Below are 20,308 nucleotides of genomic sequence, written 5' to 3'. Positions count from 1 at the left end.
CAGATTGATAATCTTTCTTTCTTTCTTTCTCCCCTTCCTTATACCCTTTCAGTTGTCGGATATGGGTTTAGTTTAGCTACATATTTACCCATATCTTCCATTCTTTTCTGTCTTGTACTATTTTAATTTCTTCTAGTGTTTTCTGTTTAATTTTTCCTGCTTCTACTATTTGCTTTATCCATTTTTTCCTCGGTCTGCTTTTTTCTTTTTTGTAAATATTCCTTGTTTCGTGAATTTTCCTTGTTAGTCTACTAGGTTTCATTCTCATCAGATGTCCATACCAGTTTAATTGTCTCTTTATTATTTTATTCATTATTGGTTCCTGTTTAGTTATCCCTCTTATTGCCTCATTTCTTATTCTATCCCATTTGGTCTTTCCGGCTATGGCTCGTAGATGTCTCATCTCAATTGCATTTATCCTACTATTATGCTTTTTCTGTAAAGTCCAATTTTCGCTCGTATACAGTATCGTCGGTATCACAATCGTATTATATATTTTAATTTTTGTTTCGTGGGACAATTCTTTTTTCCTCAGAACTGGCGCTAGTGCGTAGTACAGTTTGTTTGATTTTTAGTTCTGTTCGTTATTTCGAGGTTTATTTTCCCATCATTGGTAATTATACTTCCAAGATAATCATACGCGGTAACTATTTCCAGTTGAGTATTTTTGCATTTTATATTTACTTCATTTTCTTCCTTTTCGCCGATGACCATTATTTTAATTTTCTCGATGTTTATTTCCATTTTTAATTTCTCTATTTCTTCTGTCCATATGTTTATAAGTTTTTGCATTTTTGTCACGGAAATTTCTATAAGAACTATGTCATCCGCATAGAATAAGGCTTCTATTTTTATTGGCTGCAATCTTTGGTATCCTATTGTTGTCTGTATTTGGTTCGTTTTTTCTCCAGTATTTCTAGTCAATTCATTCATGACTATTATGAATAGTAGCCAGGCCCGGCGATAACGGGTCTGCAAGGGACGCACTGCAGGCGGGCACCCCTGTTTTGGGAGGCGTCAAACTGAGCTTTTTTTCTGCCGGTGCTATACAAAATACTAATTAAAAAAACGGAAGGGCGCCTATGCTAGTGTTGCAGGCAGGCGTCTTATACCCTAGCGCCGGTACTGATAGTAGCGGACTAAGACTGTCTCCTTCTTTGATACCTCTTTCCCAATTGAATTCTTCAGATCTTTCACCTGCTATCTGTACAAGTCCTATTACTACTCTGTATGTATATAGTTTCAGTTATTTTTATCAGTGTAAATGGTACTTTCATGTGCTGCAAGCATTTCCATATAATTTTTCTGTCTATAGAGTCGAATGCTGCCCTTAGATCTATGAATGCTAGAATGAGCTTTCCCACTAAGTTAATACTTCTTTCTATTATATTTCTAATGATGTAAATGTTATCGTTTGTCTGTCTTTCTGGTCTAAACGCTGCTTGTTCTTCTCCCAGTTCTTTTTCTACCTCTTGTCTTAGCCTCTTCTCTACTATTTTCGTGTATATTTTAAAACATACCGATGATAAACATATTGCTCTATAATTTTCGCAGTTGACAGGTTCTCCCGTTTTGTATATTGACACTATAAGGTTACTTTGCCAGTCATTTGAGATTTGCTGCTTTTCCCATGCCTCTTTGTATATTTTCAACAACCAGTTTATCCCTTCTTCTCCCATGTACTTGACCATTTCCGGGTCTATGTCATCATCCCCTCCAGTTTTACCTATTTTTACGTTTGATACTTCCTGTATTACTTCTCTACTTATTTGCTCTAATTCTTTGTTCTCGTTATCTTCATATGTTTCATTTCTATCATCTATTGTTTCATTTCTAAATTTGTTTTCATAGTATTCTTTCCATACTTTAGATCCATACACTTTAGATCCATACGTTCCATACAGATTGATAAGTAATCGTAAATTGTCAGTTTTAGACAATTCAGTCATGGCTTACCTAATATTTGGAAATATTTAGACCCGTAATAATTAATAATTTGCTCTGAAAAATGAAAATTTCTCAAAAACTAATAAATTTAGACATAGGGAATGTTTATAAAAATTAAAGTACGGTAACAGTACTTTTCGATAGTGATATAAAATACAGGGTGTTTTATTTAAAATTACTGAGAAAATAATGTACTTCCGTTTTGACTCACCCTGTATTCAATATAAAGAAAATTAGGAATATCAATCATTTATGACAATTTTGACAATAAACAAAAAAATATGGCATCAATAAACCATTACCGTTGTGCTTATTTTTATTTATACAGGGAGTTGAACTTGTTACGATTTTCATATAAAATTTGTTATAACTTTTTAAATACCCTGTATAACATACCAAACCTTTATATTTTTGTAATGGAGAAGTTAAGAACATTTGGAATATAAAATAAAATATAGGGTGTTCCATTTAAAAAACATAAGTTTAGTCTGCCACTATGTCATCGAACACCCTGTAACATTATAACTAATTTTGTAATGTGAAGCTCAAAGTTTGCTACAATTTTTGTTATTAACTTTTATCGCTATCCATTACTATAACGGATCGACGGAGCTTTACCCCACTAATCAATCACCCTGTATAATAGCAGTTAAAGTTAAATATTGCATTGTTAGCTAGATCTGAACTATTCTGAAAATTCCAGGTACCTAGGTAGCCTAGAACTATTTTTAAAATGGATCACAAAATTTGCGGAGACCATGACAACAACCAAGCCAAGTATATAAAAACGTTTTAAAAAAGATTAGACATATAGAGGCTCAGTGAAGCGCCTTGATGAACACCTTTACTGCTACCTACGTGTTTAATAGCTGCTACATAATAACCTTTTAATACATACCTGTTACGCTGTACCTGATACGAAAATATATTCGTATCAAATATACAGGGTGTAACAAAAATAGTTTGATTGAACTTATCTTACCTTAGTACAAATGTGCACATGAACAAAGTTACAGCCCTTTGAAATTACAAAATGAAAATCTATTTTTTTCAATATGTTGAAAACTATTAGAGATTTTTTATTGAACATGGACATGTGGTATTCTTGTGGCAGCAACATCTTTAAAAAAAATTAAAGTAAAATTTCTGCACCCCATAAGAATTTTATGGGGGTGTGTTTCCCTTAACCTCCCCCTCCTCCCAAGTATTTGTGAACGTTCCAAATAAATTATTATTGTGGTACCATTAGTTAAACAATATGTATGTATTTAAAACTTTTTTGTCTCTTCGTAATTTTTCGATAAGGCAGTTTTTATCGAGATACTTTGAACATTTGTAAAATCCAACACATATTTTTACATGTTAAGAGATTATAGAGACGAAGGGTGATTACATCGATAACGGAGCGAAGGGTCAAAAATCGAGGTCCTGGTAATATGATGAAAATTTATTGTGAAGTTACATTTTTCAGGTATATTTTGAAACATATTAATATCTCGATAAAAAATATTTGATCGAAAAAATACTAAGGGGCAAAAAGTCTTAAAAACATTGTGTTTAACTAATTTTAATTGGAACGTACACAAACATTTGGGGCGTTTAAGGGAAAAAAAACCCATACAATTTTTATGTATACATATTAAAAAAAAAGCCCCATCTAAACATTGTGTTTAACTAATGTACCGCAGTAATAATTTAATTAGAACGTAATTTGGGGGGGGGGGTTTAAGGTAACAAAACCCCCATTATTTTTTATGGGGTGTACAAAGTTCACTGTTATTATTTTTTTGAGACGTCCCTACTATAAGAACACCACATGTCCATTTTCAATAAAAAATCCCTAATAGTTTTCGATATATTAGAAAAAATCGATTTTCATTTTGTAACTTCAAAGGGCTGTAACTACTTTTGGTCCCAGAATATGTGAATTAATTTAGGACCTGCATTTTTGTTACACCCTGTATAGCTAAAAATACAAATTATGAATGATGTATTTTTAGTTATCTTTATTGTGGGGATCTCGCTCACTTAATACGTATTACTCGCAGGGAACTTTGTATTTATTGTGGTCTCAAATTACAATAAAAGATTAAATTTTGCGCAATAAAATTTGTTTTCCAAAAAGCAATTTATCGATAAATATACAAAGATAACAGAAATATTCCATTGTGGGAATCCTTTCAATTTTGGTGTTAACGTTTCATTTTTCAAAAGCATGACAATGTGAGATAGTGAGATGACTACTTAATGTTCTACAGCGGTGTTACGAAATAAACCAGAGCCAAAAAAGGAGTCACCCAGTTGACCAGAAGCTTGCAAATTAAGTAGAAGACTGTAAATATATTTTACAAAGAATAGTTCACATAAAGATTAAACTAGATATCAAATCATTCAATTTGATAGCATTTTATGGACCTTAAAACAATAGATGTAAATACAAAAGAAAGCTTCTAAGAACAACTTGGAATAAACAAATGAATAAAATATTATGTTCATTGTAGATGACTTTAACATCCGTGTTAGTGATGGTAAGAGGATGAACGAAATAACGAGGATGTAAGAAATGAAAACGGTGATCTTCTGTTGAACTTCTGCCTCACAAATCAACGACGTATGAATAATAGTTTTTTCCCTCAAAAAGAATAAAAATTATAGGTACCTTTGAAAATTCCACATACATTTACCGTTCACTGACGGTAAAATATTGCGAAACCTATAAATTTTAAAGAACCGCTTAGATTCACATCAAATTTGGCATAAACATTAGACATAGGTAACATGTCAAAGAAGAAAAGTGATGTACCGATGTGTGCTTTTGCCATGGGGATGACTTTCACCCCCTTTTTAGAGGTGAAAAATATACGTTCAAAGTAAGTCCGGAAATGGATAAACTGACTAATTCTAAGCAACTTTTATTTTATAGCATTTTTCATTAAGTTAATGCTTTTCGAGTTATTTGCGAGTATATTTGTTCATTTTTCAACAATAAAAACACGTTTTAGACGATTTTTTGCAAATAACTCAAAAAGTAAATATTTTACCGAAAAAATAGTCTTGGCAAAAATATAGTCCATAAGAAAGTAAAAAATTGGTGTACGTATCAGATCCTTAGACCCGGTAAAAGAAGAGTTGTAACTAATGAAAAATAGGTGCAGACTCGCCAAATTCCAAATCGAATATTTCAAGTGGAAATAACCAAAAAATGAAGTACTTATTGGGAATAACTTGTTTTAATTTTTTTAAGTGTTTAAGAAAAACTTTATTTTTTTTTTTTTCAAAAAAGCTTCTAGCATTAACAGTAAGGGCGTTACGCTCAAAAAAAAATTGGTCCCTTTTATTTGGTACAAAAATCGTGAAAATCACCCCCTAATTCGCATCCCAAATGAAATTAATCGTTACCACTTCACAAGATGCTTTACTCGTGTATGTATTGTATATAAATATGATCTGTAAGTTTAAAGTGCTTTTTTTGAAGGGACAGTACAGTCGGAAAAATGAAAGAATACCCATGAACGAACATATAAAACACGCTGTATTTTCCTGTCACCGTTTCACAAAGAAAATTGCCCAGCGCAAGTAATAATAATTATGATACCAATTTTTTGTGTGACACGGTGATAGAAAAATACAGCGTGTTTTATATGTTCGTTCATGTGTATTCTTTCATTTTTCCTACCGTAGTAGAAAGGGCTACAGAAAAATAAAAATCCAAAATATTCAGAAACCCATACCCGATACCCTATTTTTTTACTCCTTGTGATTTTTGGTATCACTAATAAATTTTAAGTTATTTTGAAAAAAAAAGCATTTTTTTTATTAATTATTCCATTAAAAAATTACTTTAAAACCAGTTTTTTTTTAAATAATCCCTTTGAACCGATGAAACTTACAGGTCTTATAATTAATACATTAGTAAAGTAACTTGTGAAGCGGTAATGATTAACTTGATTTAAGGGGAAAGGCGCAAAGCAAAAGTATTTTTGAAACATTTTAACGTAGAATGAATGATTACGTTATTACCGGGGCCGAAAGTTCCTTAGAATAAATAAAAAGTTTCTTATGAATAAAATATTTGCAATTAAAAATCACACTAAATTTTCTTTGTGCGTTTAAATTTTTCAAAAATATTTATTAGTTTTCTCAGGATTCGAAAAAAATTAATGCATTTAAAACACATTGAACATTTTGACAGGCGACATTTAGCGCCTATGTCCTTAATATGCTATTTAGCGGGTGATTTTAATCAGTTTTTTTTTAACCATAAAAAAGGGACCAACTTTATCTTGAGCGTAATTTGCTTTCTTTTTGTTGTATTACCTACCTTAAACAAGATTATAAAAAAGAAGAAGAGTTCCTTTTGACTATTGACTTTTATAAGATATTATTACGTTTTTAATGACGGATAAGTTTGTAACAATACATTTGTATTTTAATTAAAATAAAATTATTAAAATTAGTCTTAACTTCTATAAAGAGTTAATCCAGAGAACGAATAAAACATGGTGGCAGCTGATTTGTAAAAATACGGATGAGAAAACTCGAAAAATTTAGAGGTTGGTTAGTACAAAAATACAAAGTACGAAAACAGCACAGTTAAGCATCAATTGAAAAAAAATGCCTGATAACGCTCCAGTTCGATAACGCTCCAGTTCAAGAATCACCGTCGATAAACCTCACTTTATCACCTCCCGAATCATTTAATTTCCATCCAAGTGATTGGGCACAATGGAAAAACCGTTTTCAACGTTTTAGACGAGGGTGTGGCCTTGATAAAGCATGTGATGGAAAACAAATTGATGTGTTAATTTATAATATGGGGGTAAGAGCTGAAGAAATATTCTCATCATTTTCACCAGTTCCAACTACATATGATGAGACATTAAAACAATTTGAAGATTATTTTATACCCCGTAGAAATATTATCTATGAAAGGGCCAAATTCCTAAATCATAAGCAAGGGAGTGATACTGCAGAGAAATTTATTACTGACTTACATAGTCTATCAAAAACATGTGATTGGGGGACTTTAAACAATGATATGGTTTTATTAGTGTTGATTATCGGAATGAGAGATACAAGCATAAGTGACAAACTGCAACTTGATGCTGCACTTACTCTCGAAAAAGCTGTAACCTGTCTAAGACAACATGAAGAGCTGATCCGTCAAAAACAAAACCTAAATGAATCAAATGTTTCTGCTATAAGAGAACAATCAACTTACAAAAAATCACAGAAGCCCCAAAATTGCCAACAGTCAAGTAAAGGTGAGAAAACGAAAAAATGCCCTAGGTGTGGATATGATTGGCATGATAAATTAGCAAACTGTCCTGCAAAAAATGCTAAATGTGGTACATGCAAAAATGAAGGACACTACAGCAAGATGTGTTATAAAAATAAAAAGTCCAAAAACAAAAATGTACATGCCATTCAGCAAGATTCAGAGCCTGATAGTGACGAAAACTCTTATGTACATGAAATTAAAGCGAGTGATGACAGGAATGTGTGGACACAAAAACTACAAGTAAGCTGCAAAGAGAGAATGCTTGAACCTATCACATTCAAACTGGATACTGCTGCTGATGTAACAATGGTACCTGTCCAAGTGCTGAGTAATGTAATAAATGAACTACCTCTAAATGAATCTTCGAATAAAGTATTTAGTGCAAAAAAGCAAGAAAGATTCAAAATACTAGGTACAGTAAAATTAAAACTAAAATATAAAAATAGGGAAATTACAGAAAATGTATTTATCTCTGAAGAGATTGATGTCCCATTGTTGAGTAGGAAAGCATGCCAAGGCTTATATTTAGTAAAAAGAATTTATTCTATAAGCACTGAGACAAATTGGGTCGCAGAATACTCCTCATTATTCCAAGGACCAGGCAATATGGAGGGTGAATACAAAATTGAAATAAAGGAAAATGCTGAATCATATGCTATTTCTGTACCAAGAACTGTTCCAGTTCCATTGAGAGACCAAGTAAAGGAAGCTTTAGAAGAAATGCAGAGAAATGGTGTCATTGTTCCTGTAGATCATGCGACCGAATGGTGTGCCCGAATGGTAGTAAACATAAAGAAAGGAGGAAAAGGGGTCCGTATCTGTGTCGATCTGTCAAGATTAAATAAAAGTGTCAAACGTCAGTTTCACCCAATTCCCGTAGTAGAGCTACAACTTGCAGAGATTAGAGGGGCTAAATACTTTAGCAAACTTGATGCAAATCATGGATTCTGGCAACTTAATTTAGCCGAAGAATCAAGAGACTACACAACATTTTTAACCCCATTTGGAAGATTTAAATTCCAGAAATTACCTTTCGGCATTACATCGGCACCAGAGGAATTCCAGAAAAGAATGTCACGAGTCCTTGAAGGAGCAAAAAATACTCTAGTCCATATGGATGATGTGCTGGTTTGGGGAAACACAAAAGAGGAACACGATGACCGCCTAAGAGAAGTGCTCGAGAGAATCAAAAAAGCACGTATAACCTTGAATAAGGGCAAAACTGAATTCTGTAAGCAGAAAATCGATTTCTTGGGATTTGTGTTGTCGAAGGATGGGGTAGCACCAGATCCAGGCAAGGTGAAAGCAATTGTAGACATGGAAGCACCAAAAAATGTCAAGGAAGTTCAACGCCTTATGGGTACTGTAACATTCCTAGCGAAATTTATCCCTAATAGGAGTGAGATTATGCAACCAATTACAAGTTTAGTTAGTCCGAGCAATGCATTTCTATGGGGCCCAGCACAAAAAGAGGCGTTCCAGAAAATAAAAGAATTGCTTATATCAGCACCTTGTTTAACAATGTATGATGCAAATAAACCTACAATCCTATCCAGTGACGCTTCTACCAAAGGACTGGGAGCTGTATTACTTCAAGTTGAAGGTGGTCATAAGAAACCTGTAGCATACATCTCGAGGACTTTGACTCCAGCTGAACAAAATTATGCAAATATAGAAAGAGAAGCACTAGCTCTGACCTGGGCAAGCGATCGACTAAAGAGTTTTCTGATAGGAAAACAATATACCATAAAGACCGATCACAAGCCACTTATACAAATATTTAAAACTAAGCATCTCGATGATCTGTCCCCAAGACTTCAAAGGTTTAGAATGCGCATGATGCGTTATGACTACAATATTGTATATACCCCAGGGAAAAATTTATATATTGCTGATACTTTATCTCGTAAACCCATACCTTCAGAAGATAACAAAGAATTAGAAGAAGAAATCGATGCCTTTATTCATGGAGTCACTCTTGCAGGTATTCACACATCTGACGAGAATGTAACACGAGTTGCTAACTCACAAAGCAATGATCAAACCTGTAATCAACTGAAGAACTACATAATGGGAGACTGGCCTCACAAGTCTGCATTATCAGGTGATGTTAAACCATACTACACAGTACGTCATGAACTATCAGTTGTGGATGGTATCCTTCTTAGAGGAAACCGTATGATCATTACATGTGAGCTCAGGGCAATGATGTTGGAAAAATTGCACGCTGGCCACTTTGGAATAACTAAAACTCGTCGTCGTGCTCTGGGAACGATGTGGTGGCCAGGAATTTCTCAAGAGATAGAAGCCAAAGTAAGATCTTGTCCTATCTGTATTCAAAACTCGACAAACCATCATGAATCTTTATTGCCAGCTAAATTTCCAGATTATCCATGGCAAGTGATATCAATGGACCTTTTTAAAACTGAAGGAAAATGGTATATCGTCGTAACTGATAACTATTCCAGATTTTTTGAAGTAGGTACTTCCTGTTCAGAACATGAGATCACAAGAAGTAATAAACATCTGCAAAACAATATTTGCAAGATATGGTATACCACAGTTGGTTTGTTCCGACACTGGAACACAATTTCATGCTGTTGAAACATCAGAGTTCCAACAGTTCGCAAGAGAATGGGGGTTCTCTACATCGAGAAGTAGCCCACAATTCCACCAAGCAAATGGCGCAGCAGAAGCTGCAGTAAAAGTCGCAAAAACCTTAATAAAGAAGAATAAGAACAACATAGAGATAGCACTTCTGTCCTATCGAAACACACCACTAGAGAACGGATTCAGTCCATCCGAAATGATGTTTGGAAGAAAATTGAGAGATAATCTACCATCAATCGCATTAGCTGAATTTAAATCATCAAAAAAGCTAGTAAGCGCGGAGAGGAAGTACCGCTCGAAATATAAAAAATTATATGATGGAAAACATGGACCGAAGAATTTGAGTCGACTTCAAATTGGTGATTTTGTATGGATCACAGACCTGAAACGACATGGTGAAATCATTAACGAAGTTAATCCAAGATCATACATAGTTAAGACCGCCATAAGCACCATAAAGAGAAACAGTTTTCATCTGATCCCTGCTCCATATCTAAGCAGTATCCCCGATGGAGTATTGAAACAACTGCCAGGGATTCAAAAACAAATTCGACTCCAGAAACTACACCGACTACTCAACAACTAACATCCCAAAGACCAACAAACATTGAGAAAGGTAGTCAGGAAGTGGAAAGTCACCCAACTCAACCCAAAACGCCTGTACGACTTCCAACGCCAACGAAAACTGATGGACCATTTAATATTGAGCAGAGTAAGAATACAACGCGCTCTGGGAGAGCGGTCGTCAGACCTTTACGCCATCGTGAAGATTAGTCAGTAGTTATGTTGAAGGTGTATCATCTTGAGGGGGGATGTTGTATTACCTACCTTAAACAAGATTATAAAAAAGAAGAAGAGTTCCTTTTGACTATTGACTTTTATAAGATATTATTACGTTTTGAATGACGGATAAGTTTGTAACAATACATTTGTATTTTAATTAAAATAAAACTATTAAAATTAGTCTTAACTTCTATAAAGAGTTAATCCAGAGAACGAATAAAACACTTTTGATGCTAGAAATTTTGTTAAAAAACTAAAATAAATATTTTTTTAATGCTTGAAAAAGCTGTAATGAGTTTTCCCCAAAAAGTGCATCATTTTTTTGTTATTTCACGTTGAAATATTCGCTTTGAAATTTAACGGATATGAACCTATTTTTCGTTAGCTATAATTTTACTTCCACTGGATCCAGAGAGTTCATGCACACACCACTTTTTTAAATTTTTAGAAGCTATATTTTTGGTAAAGAATGTTTTTTACTTAAAAACCGCTTAAAAACGTGTTTTTTTTTTTGTTGATGAATGAACATATTTACTCACAAATAACTCGAAAAGTATTAAGTTAGTGAAAAAATGCTATAGAACAAAAGTTGCTTAGAAACAGTCAGTTTATCAATTTCCGGACTTATTTTGAACGTATATTTTTCAACCACGAGAAGGGGTGAAACACACCCCAGGGCAAAAGCACACATCGGCACAATATCACTTTTCTTCTTGGACATGTTACTTATTTGTATGCCAAATTTTATGTCAATCTAAGAGGTTCTTTCATGACGATTTTAACGCAGAAAACTAGAAGAATAGTAATCAGTTAAGACCCAATAAGATATTAACTAGAAGTCGATGGGATTAATATTTAAAAAGTACATAATGGAAATAAAGTACCTAGGGATTGCACTGTCTAGCTATGAAGACATTGAAAGCGAAGTATGATAGTAGATGATCCGATATAAGGTCGATCGGCACCGACAGTTCTAATGGATAAAAATTATTAGATATGTAATTTTGTATGTTAACAATTATCAAAAAATGGTTTACCGATCTAATTTTGTTTTCACTATAAATTATTAATCATTAAAAATTGACATTTTTTTTATAAATTTATTCAAAAAATTTTCGACCCGGTCAGGTATTATTTTAGATTTTTTGGATCATTTCAAATAAAAAAGATTGTTAGAAAATGTTCTAGCATAACGATAATTATCATTTCTACTTATATAAGAATCTTAATAAAATTCGTCGCCTCCTTGATTATTTCAAAACAAACACATCTGCCTTATGTAGTTTCCAATTTAACTAATTCCGAGAAAACACTGCGTCTGGGTGGCCTCCCTTTTTGGGAAGTCGATCGAGGTTCAACAAGTACGAGAGTGTAGACGGCCACCTTGTGTAACTTCGCCTCATTTCGTTCTACTTCCATTCTCTGTCGGTCTGGTCAAAGGGATCTTTGTCGGTATCGCACCGCTCTTTGTCGGTATCGCATTTCAAACGAGTGTGGAGAGAGGGTACTTCGGACTTCGGTCAACTTTGGCGAAGTAACTTCGCCGAGAGTGTGGAGCCCGTTTAAGATACATCCTGTTTCCCAGAGGCTCGGTCGAAATTAAGAACAATTTCTATATCTTTAACTTAACCATGTGTGATTTAAACTGTCTCGCTGTTCGGATTTATGTTTCCTAAAATCAATAAAGGGCTTTGTCCCTGCTGGACAAAATTAATGCTTCTGTTTCTTTCTGAAACGTAAATTAGACACTCATAGGACTTTGATAAATGAGTTCCCCTTCTTTTTGGTTTTTGAACCCGAAGGAAAGAGTAATCCTTATGCTTAGTCGGTTTTTAGTAGGGATGATACAAATGAGTATAATAGACCAGCATTTCTATGTCTGATTGACTTAAAGAAAGCATTTGACAGATTAAGACTCATAGATGTAATCCATCTTCTGTATAATAGAGAAGTCCCTCTAGATATTATAAAAACTATTGAGAACATCCAGCAAAACAACAAAATTGAAGTCAGAATAGATGGACAACTTACAGAACCTATAGATATAGGCAGCGGAATAAGACGGAGACTCATTGAGTCCTATGCTTTTCAATTTAATCATGGATGAAATCATCAAAAACGTCAACAAAGGAAGAGGATATAGAATGGGAAACAAAGAAGTAAAAATACTCTGCTACGCAGACGACGCAATATTGCTAGCCCAAGATGAAGATAGTCTGCAAGAATAGTCCACAGATTTAACATAAGAGCAAAAGAATTCAATATGACAATTTCATCTCAGAAAACCAAAACAATAGTAATTTAGTAATCAGTAAAGAACCAATCAGATGCAAAATAGAAATTGATGGTATCAGTATTGAACAAGTAATGGAAGTAAAATACCTTGGAATTACATTGTCAAGTTACGGAGACCTAGACAAAGAAGTGAGAAATCAAGTACAAAAAGCAAATAGATTGGCAGGATGCCTTAATAACACTATATGGCGAAACCGACATATTAACACTGAGATGAAGTCAAGAATTTATAAAGCCAGTGTAAGACCAATAATGACATATGCATCAGAAACAAGACCCGATACAACCACAACACAAAGACTACTGGAAACGGCAGAAATGAGAGTACTGAGAAGAATTACAGGAAATACACTGAGAGAACGAAAGAGGAGCGAAGATACCTATTATAAGACAATGTAACGTACAGGGTATAAACGAATGGACACTAAATAGAAAAAAAGAATGGAACAACCACATAACCAGAATGGGGGAGACACGTGTGGTCAAAATAGCACGAGATAAATCACCAATCGGCAGAAGAAGTATCGGCCGACCGCGCAAAAGATGGAGAGACAACCTTCCATAGAGGTATCCAATCCGCCAATGAACAAGCAGAATTGCTTATAAAGAGGAAGAAGAAGAAGAAGATGATACAAATGAGTATTTTTCGGTAACAGTTACGTTACGTTCCGGTTCCATATTCATACTTGATCCAAATACTAGTTACTTTTTAACCTAGTATTTCTCATATTTTCCTGTCACAGACGGTTGTGATGCCACAGCTACCGATTTTTCGGTAGATCTACCGAATTCCTGTCAAATCTAGCGATCTACCGAAGTTTCTTTTTTTTTCTACGGAAAAATGAAAATTCTTAATTTTCCCTATTATTCTGTTATTTTTTAATTCAATATGAACAAACTAATAAATATTCGTTTTTTGTTTTGATACTTATTGATTGCAGTTCATTATTAGAAATTTTTTTGGCAGTTGCCCTGATAGATTATTTGGCAATAGAGTTAATGATAATTTGGCAATAGAGTTTAGTCAATTTTCAAGAATCGATCCTTTGCATTTGCTTACAGTTACTTTGATTGCCCTAACTTCGGCTTTTGGGTTCAGGAACTCCACGCCACCTATAAAAATAAATAAATGGCATTAATAAGTATGGCTTACAATGCTATATAGGTCCTACTCCTACTATCCCATATCGAATGTAATCTTTATTTGCTTTTTTAATTTTTAATAAACTAAAAAGTTATTTGCACATACAGAAAACCCTTTTATTTTAGTTGCATTGAAAATATGTGTTCGATTCAAACAAGATAAAACTAAAATACTTATAAGTATAGAATAATATAGTAAAAAGAAGGAACCAACATGATACGTTTAATTTCACATCTGGCATACCCCACTGTAAACAGTAATAATCCCGAAAGCGTCGGGCCGTCGGGCCCCGAAAAACGTCAATAAAACTACCTACAAAGTAATACCCTACCTTATTGTATTGTCTACAAGTACCAATTATAATACCACCGGCTTGATTCATTCCGTGTCCGACGTGTCGTTGAACAAATGGAACTGGAACTAGTATTTTAGAAAACCGGTAACTGTTACGTTACGTTAAATGCTTATACCTATTACGAAATACTTGTTCCTAGTATTTCATATCATCTCTAGTTTTTGGTCTCTCAACTCAATCTCAATCACTTATTCGTCAACCACCAAGCTAGTCGGTCGCGTTTCTCGCTCAACTCTGAAAGTATCAGCAAAGAATACTCCATCCAACAAGAAGCGAAAGCGTGGAATATTTCGGGCTCCAAATTTCTTTGCGCATGACCATGCGCCATGTTTGATGTTTGATCGTTGCTCGCATTCAAGGCGTAACGGCTGTTTATCGGGAGAGATTAAATGTCCAGCAAACGACGGCAATGTTGCCAGATTCCTTTTAGCGGGAATTTTAAAATTTTATAGTCTAATGCAATTTGACAGTTCTGTTTTCTCAAGTCAAAAATCTTAACCTTACTTTTACAAGTGATTAGGATTATTATTATTATTTTATTTACATGTAAATTAAAACAATAAATATTGTACTGTGTCATAATTTAAAACTCATTATGTTGCAGTCTTTTCCAGTTGATAAAATTGCAATTCAAAAACTTTTAGGTATGTAACTTCCACATTATTATTTATTTTTTAAGTATTAAGGTTGATGTTGATATCAAAAATTTAGATTTCAAAGATAGTTTTATGTAGGTAGATATTAATAGAGTAATACTAGATAATAGAGTAGATACAAAGTAAGCTATAAGTAGTATAACTGCCCCATGTAATCACCTGTTGTTTTTTTTTTAGATTTGCACTGTATGGATGGCACAGGAAGAAAACAAAAGTACAAGAACATGAAACATCTTATTATGAATGTATATGTATGTGATCCTCAAAAAATTATTTTACAAATCAAGATAGAGAAAGAGCTTTAAAATCCCAAGGATCCTGCAAAATGTTTATTTGGTGTACTACTCGAATAATAGTATCTAAAAATATTGAAACTGATTGTTGTGCAGTAACATATTTTAAAACACATTACGGGCATGAGGATGATATAGAGCACTTACATAAATACCAAAATCAGATAAATATCTCTTCAAAGTTTATTTTGAGACTTTCTTCAAAAATGTAAGTAAAATATTTGCATATCGATGGCGGAAAGGCAGGACTTGGTAACTGAAAAATTTTTATAACATGAGTTACTTCAGTTTTCGCTTTAGAATAAGTGTATCGGCAGCTATTAAACAGCGGTTACAGCTGGGAAAGTTTCCAGAAGGCTTCCAAAAGGCTTTCCCAGCTCTAAAAGCTGTTTAGTAGGTGCCGATACACTTATTCTAAAGCGAAAACCGAAGTAACTCATTTTATACAGATTTTCAGTTACGAGGTCCTGCCTTTCCGCTGTCGATATACACAATATAATTTAAAACAAGAATGTTACCACTAAACCACTTTTTAAATATTAATCATGAATATTTACTACATCAAACTAGTGTGTTTGATTCTCCTATAGGTACTTATATTTTACTTTTCTAGTAAACTTCAGACTGTTCAGGATAGCATAATAGCATAGGAGACGAATTAAAAAGAATTAATTTACTTACAAGATATCACAAACATTAAACTCTCTTATGGCATTGATTTGAAAGATGGATTTATGTACAATGATGATGCAACCAGTGTTTATTTTTGGGTTGAATGCTTATAGACTCATGTCCAATATTATTTTACAAACAACAGGGCATACTAATGGATATTCATTCTAAATTTAACATTTATGATTTTTGTCTTATTTTCCTTAATGCTGTGCCAAAAGGAAATGTTAATTAAGTTTGGTAAATACTTTATCACAATCGATGGAACTCATGGGCTCAATTCCTATGACTTTGAACTTATGACAGTATTAGTAAAAGATGAATTTGGGAATGGATTTTGTACTGCTTTCTTATTTTCAAATAGAAAAGATACCTACAGTAGAATGTCAATAATCCAGATTAATTGGGACCGGACCCCATCCGGATTATCGGAATTACCTCAAAAAAGGCCAGTATACACATTAAAGTACAACAAACGTTTTAAAATTTTATGTTTTCTCTTGTACAGTAAAGTTTCTAGAGGTGAAATTAATCAAAACTTTTTTTTATGTTTAAACACTGTGTTGTAAAATTAATTTATAATAGCACCATGTGTACAGTAAAAATATTCAGACACTATTTGGGCTTTTAAAAAAATGTGTAAAATATTTTTGAACTGCGGTAGAGGTTCGTTTTTCGCAGGGAAGTTTTTAATTTATTTTAAAAGAATCACATATTTTTGCTAGATACAAATCCGGATTATTGACAGTCCGGATTTTTGACGTCCGGATTATCGATGTTCTACTGTACTTTTATTTACCAATTTTTTTAAATACATGTCTGTGTTGGTATTATATGTATAGTCAAATGTTTTCATATCAGTGACACCTTTTACAATGCCTTGTCAAATGTAATGGGTATTGTTCCTAATAGACTGTTAAGTGCCTGGCACATAGATAGGGCATGGCAAGTAAATCTTAATAAAATATCTGATTCTGAAAAAAATCCTATTATGTATACAAGATCTATTAATGATGGTTTAGAGAGTATTAATAGCTTCTTGGGTAGACTTCTAAGTGATGCAGATACATACAATTTTAGTAAGTATTTCCAGTAGAACTACTGCAATAGCATCCAACAATGGGCCTATTGTTATAGGAGGGGGTTGTGGAATTAATACCAATATGACCATTCAAAATTTTCATAAAATTTTGGATAAAAGAGTATACTTTAGTTGTTATCAGTTAAGCTTAAAACTTGGCACTCATGGAGAGCTATACCATAATATATAATAGGTATATCTCCTATTATTACATCTCATATTGTTCACTACCGTAGTAATGAGTGAACCTGCATACACAGAACCATAATAATATATTATAGTTCGTGTATGTAGGCTCACTCATTACAATAGTGAGCAATATGAGATATAACATATTATAGTATAACTCTCTGTGCATGACCAGATTAACACGTTTGGTGCCCATCTCGAACAAGCTCCACTTGGCTGGTACTACATACTTAATCATTTATTTAGTTACACAGTACTACTCACATAAGTTATGCATCGTCAGTAGCTTCGGTAAAACCTTCGTGATGCTACCCATATGTCATGGCCACTGAATGTGTTAAAGCTTGTTAATGTAGGAGAGTTATACTAAAATATATATCTTATATTACTTTAAATAGAAAAAATATCTTATTTAAATTGTATCCATGTAAGTTTTGATTTAATGAAATAAACCTTTTAATCAAAAAAGTGTTGTTTACTTGTGTACACCCAGCAATATCCTGATCATAGATAAATAATATAGTATTACCGGATCCTGATATGCAGACGCCAATAGGGCTTTTCGTCGACTGTCATTTGTTTGGAGCTCCCGTCATGAGTCACATAATATTAATGTATCTACGTCATACGTCTTTGGTTTGTATCATTGGTATATACCAATAACATACGACGTATATATATTAATATTATGTGACACATGACAGAAGCTCGAAACAAATGGCTGTGAATGAAAAGCCCTATTGAATAGTGCATTTCATTGATTGTCATTTGTTTCGAGCTTCAGTCATGTGTCACATAATATTAAAATATCTACGTCATACGTGTTTGGTTTGTATCATTGGCAATACCAATAACATATAACTTAAATATATTAATATTAGACAACACATGACAGAAGCTCGAAACAAATGACTGTGAATGAAAAGCCCTATATCATGTAAATACAAGTCATAAAGATGTCTTTCTTCGGTTAAAATTTCCCAGCCTAAAGACGTCATTTATGTAACTTCTTAAGCTGTCACAAAATGACTGCAATAAGAAAATAGAATTTATTAACTCGCCTCGCCCCCAGGTAAAGTAAAGGTGCTAGGCCACTAAGAATGTTTTTTTCAATTTTTTTATTTAGCCAGATAATGATGAGAATTAATACTATTATAATACATATTAAAACTAATTCAAATTACTAGTAATTTTATTAATATTCTGAATAATTATGTAACCACTTAATACTAAAATAAAAAAGTGTCCAGCTATACTATCCAACACATTTTCACCTTTGAAATAATACATCTCCAATCCCATTAAAAAATAATTTGTACTGTATAAGAGTATATTTCTTTTGAGCTTCATTTTTTTTTTCAAAATACTGCAGCATGAGTTTTAAATTATGACACAGTACAATACTTGTTTCAATATTTACATGTAAATAAAATAATCCTAATTACTTGTAAAAGTAAGGTTATAAATTTAAGAATGCAGAACTCTCTTTTAAAACCAAAGTGGCATTAGACTAATTTTAAAATTCCCGCTAAAAGGAAAAAGGTAAATCTGGCAACAGTGCCGTCGTTTGCTGGACATTTAATCTCTCCCCTGTTTATCTATGTACATGTGTTTGTGACAAGTGACAATTTGTTTGTGTAAATTTTCGTGTTTGGCGTTTTCATAATATTTTATAATTGTTGAAAAAAGTATATTAATATTAAAAATTATTAAAATAAACTATAATCAAAGAATACTCCATCCAACAAGAAGCGAAAGCACCTGTCGGCTCCTTTGATATTCAGGGGGGAGAAATATCGGTCGGAGAATGGTAGGGATACTACTTCACACTACACTAATAAAAGTAATGAGAAATTCGTTCAAAACCGTAGGAAATTTGAGTTACACTGAGAAACAAAGTATTAATTAAAACTATAGTGTTTTTAAGTTGATCTATTTAATATGAATTGTATTTTTTTCTGTAAAATTTAATCTAACCCATATATCAATTTTGTACTGATAAGTAAAAAGGTCTTAAATAAAAAATATCGATTTTGACTAAGTTTTGTATCAAGGCGCAAAATGTCGCCTGTCAAAACTTTCAATGTGTTTTAAATGTATTTATTTTTTTTCGAATCCTCAGAAAACCAATAAATATTTTTGAAAAAATTTAATCAAAGATTACATTATTACTGATGGCCGAAAGTCCCTGAAAACTTCTGTTTTTATCAGTTACAGGGGTGAAAATAAAAGAGAAAATTTATTGTGATTTTTAATTGCAAATACAGTAGGAATAATGAAAGATTACTCTTGAATCAACATATAAAACACGCTGTATTTTCCTGTAACCGTGCCACAAAAAAAATTGGCCAGAGCAAGAACATGTAATAATTATATAAACTACTGTTCTTTTAATAATGGTACTGGTTCATTACTTTCTGGAACATAGAAAATATTTGTTTAATAAGATCGCTCATGGGTAATCTTTCTAATTTCCGAATGTATTTTATTCAAAAGGAACTTTTTATTTATTCTAAGGGACTTTCGGCCCTCGGTAATAACGTGATCTTTCATTTTGCGTTTAAATTTTTAAAAAATCCTTAGAGTTTTCTCATGATTCGAAAAAATAATACATTTAAAATTTTGACAGGCGACATTTTGCGTATTTCCCCTTAAAAAAGCGATTTTTAGTGCTTAGTTGAATTTATAATAGTTTCAAAATAAACATGAAAATTTCTATCGAGCATTATTTTTTATCGATTTATGTAACGTACTAAAAATTTTAACTAAGCATCCATCGCGTTATATCAGTTTTTTAGAGTACAAAACTTAGTCAAAATCGATATTTTTGACCAAGGCTTTTTTACTTTTCAGTACAGAATTATACTTTCGGAATTTCTATCAACTTTCTCCTAGTTTGATGACTTTTCTGTTTCCTTTTGAGGAATTTCTTTGAATGTGAATATCTATTGACCTCCAATACCACGATATTTTCACTGTACGAGAAAACTCCAAATTTCCCG

This window comes from Diabrotica virgifera, chromosome 4 (genome assembly GCF_917563875.1).
Source record: "Diabrotica virgifera virgifera chromosome 4, PGI_DIABVI_V3a".
Classification (NCBI taxonomy): Eukaryota; Metazoa; Arthropoda; class Insecta; order Coleoptera; family Chrysomelidae; genus Diabrotica; species Diabrotica virgifera.
This window is presented reverse-complemented; position numbering follows the sequence as displayed.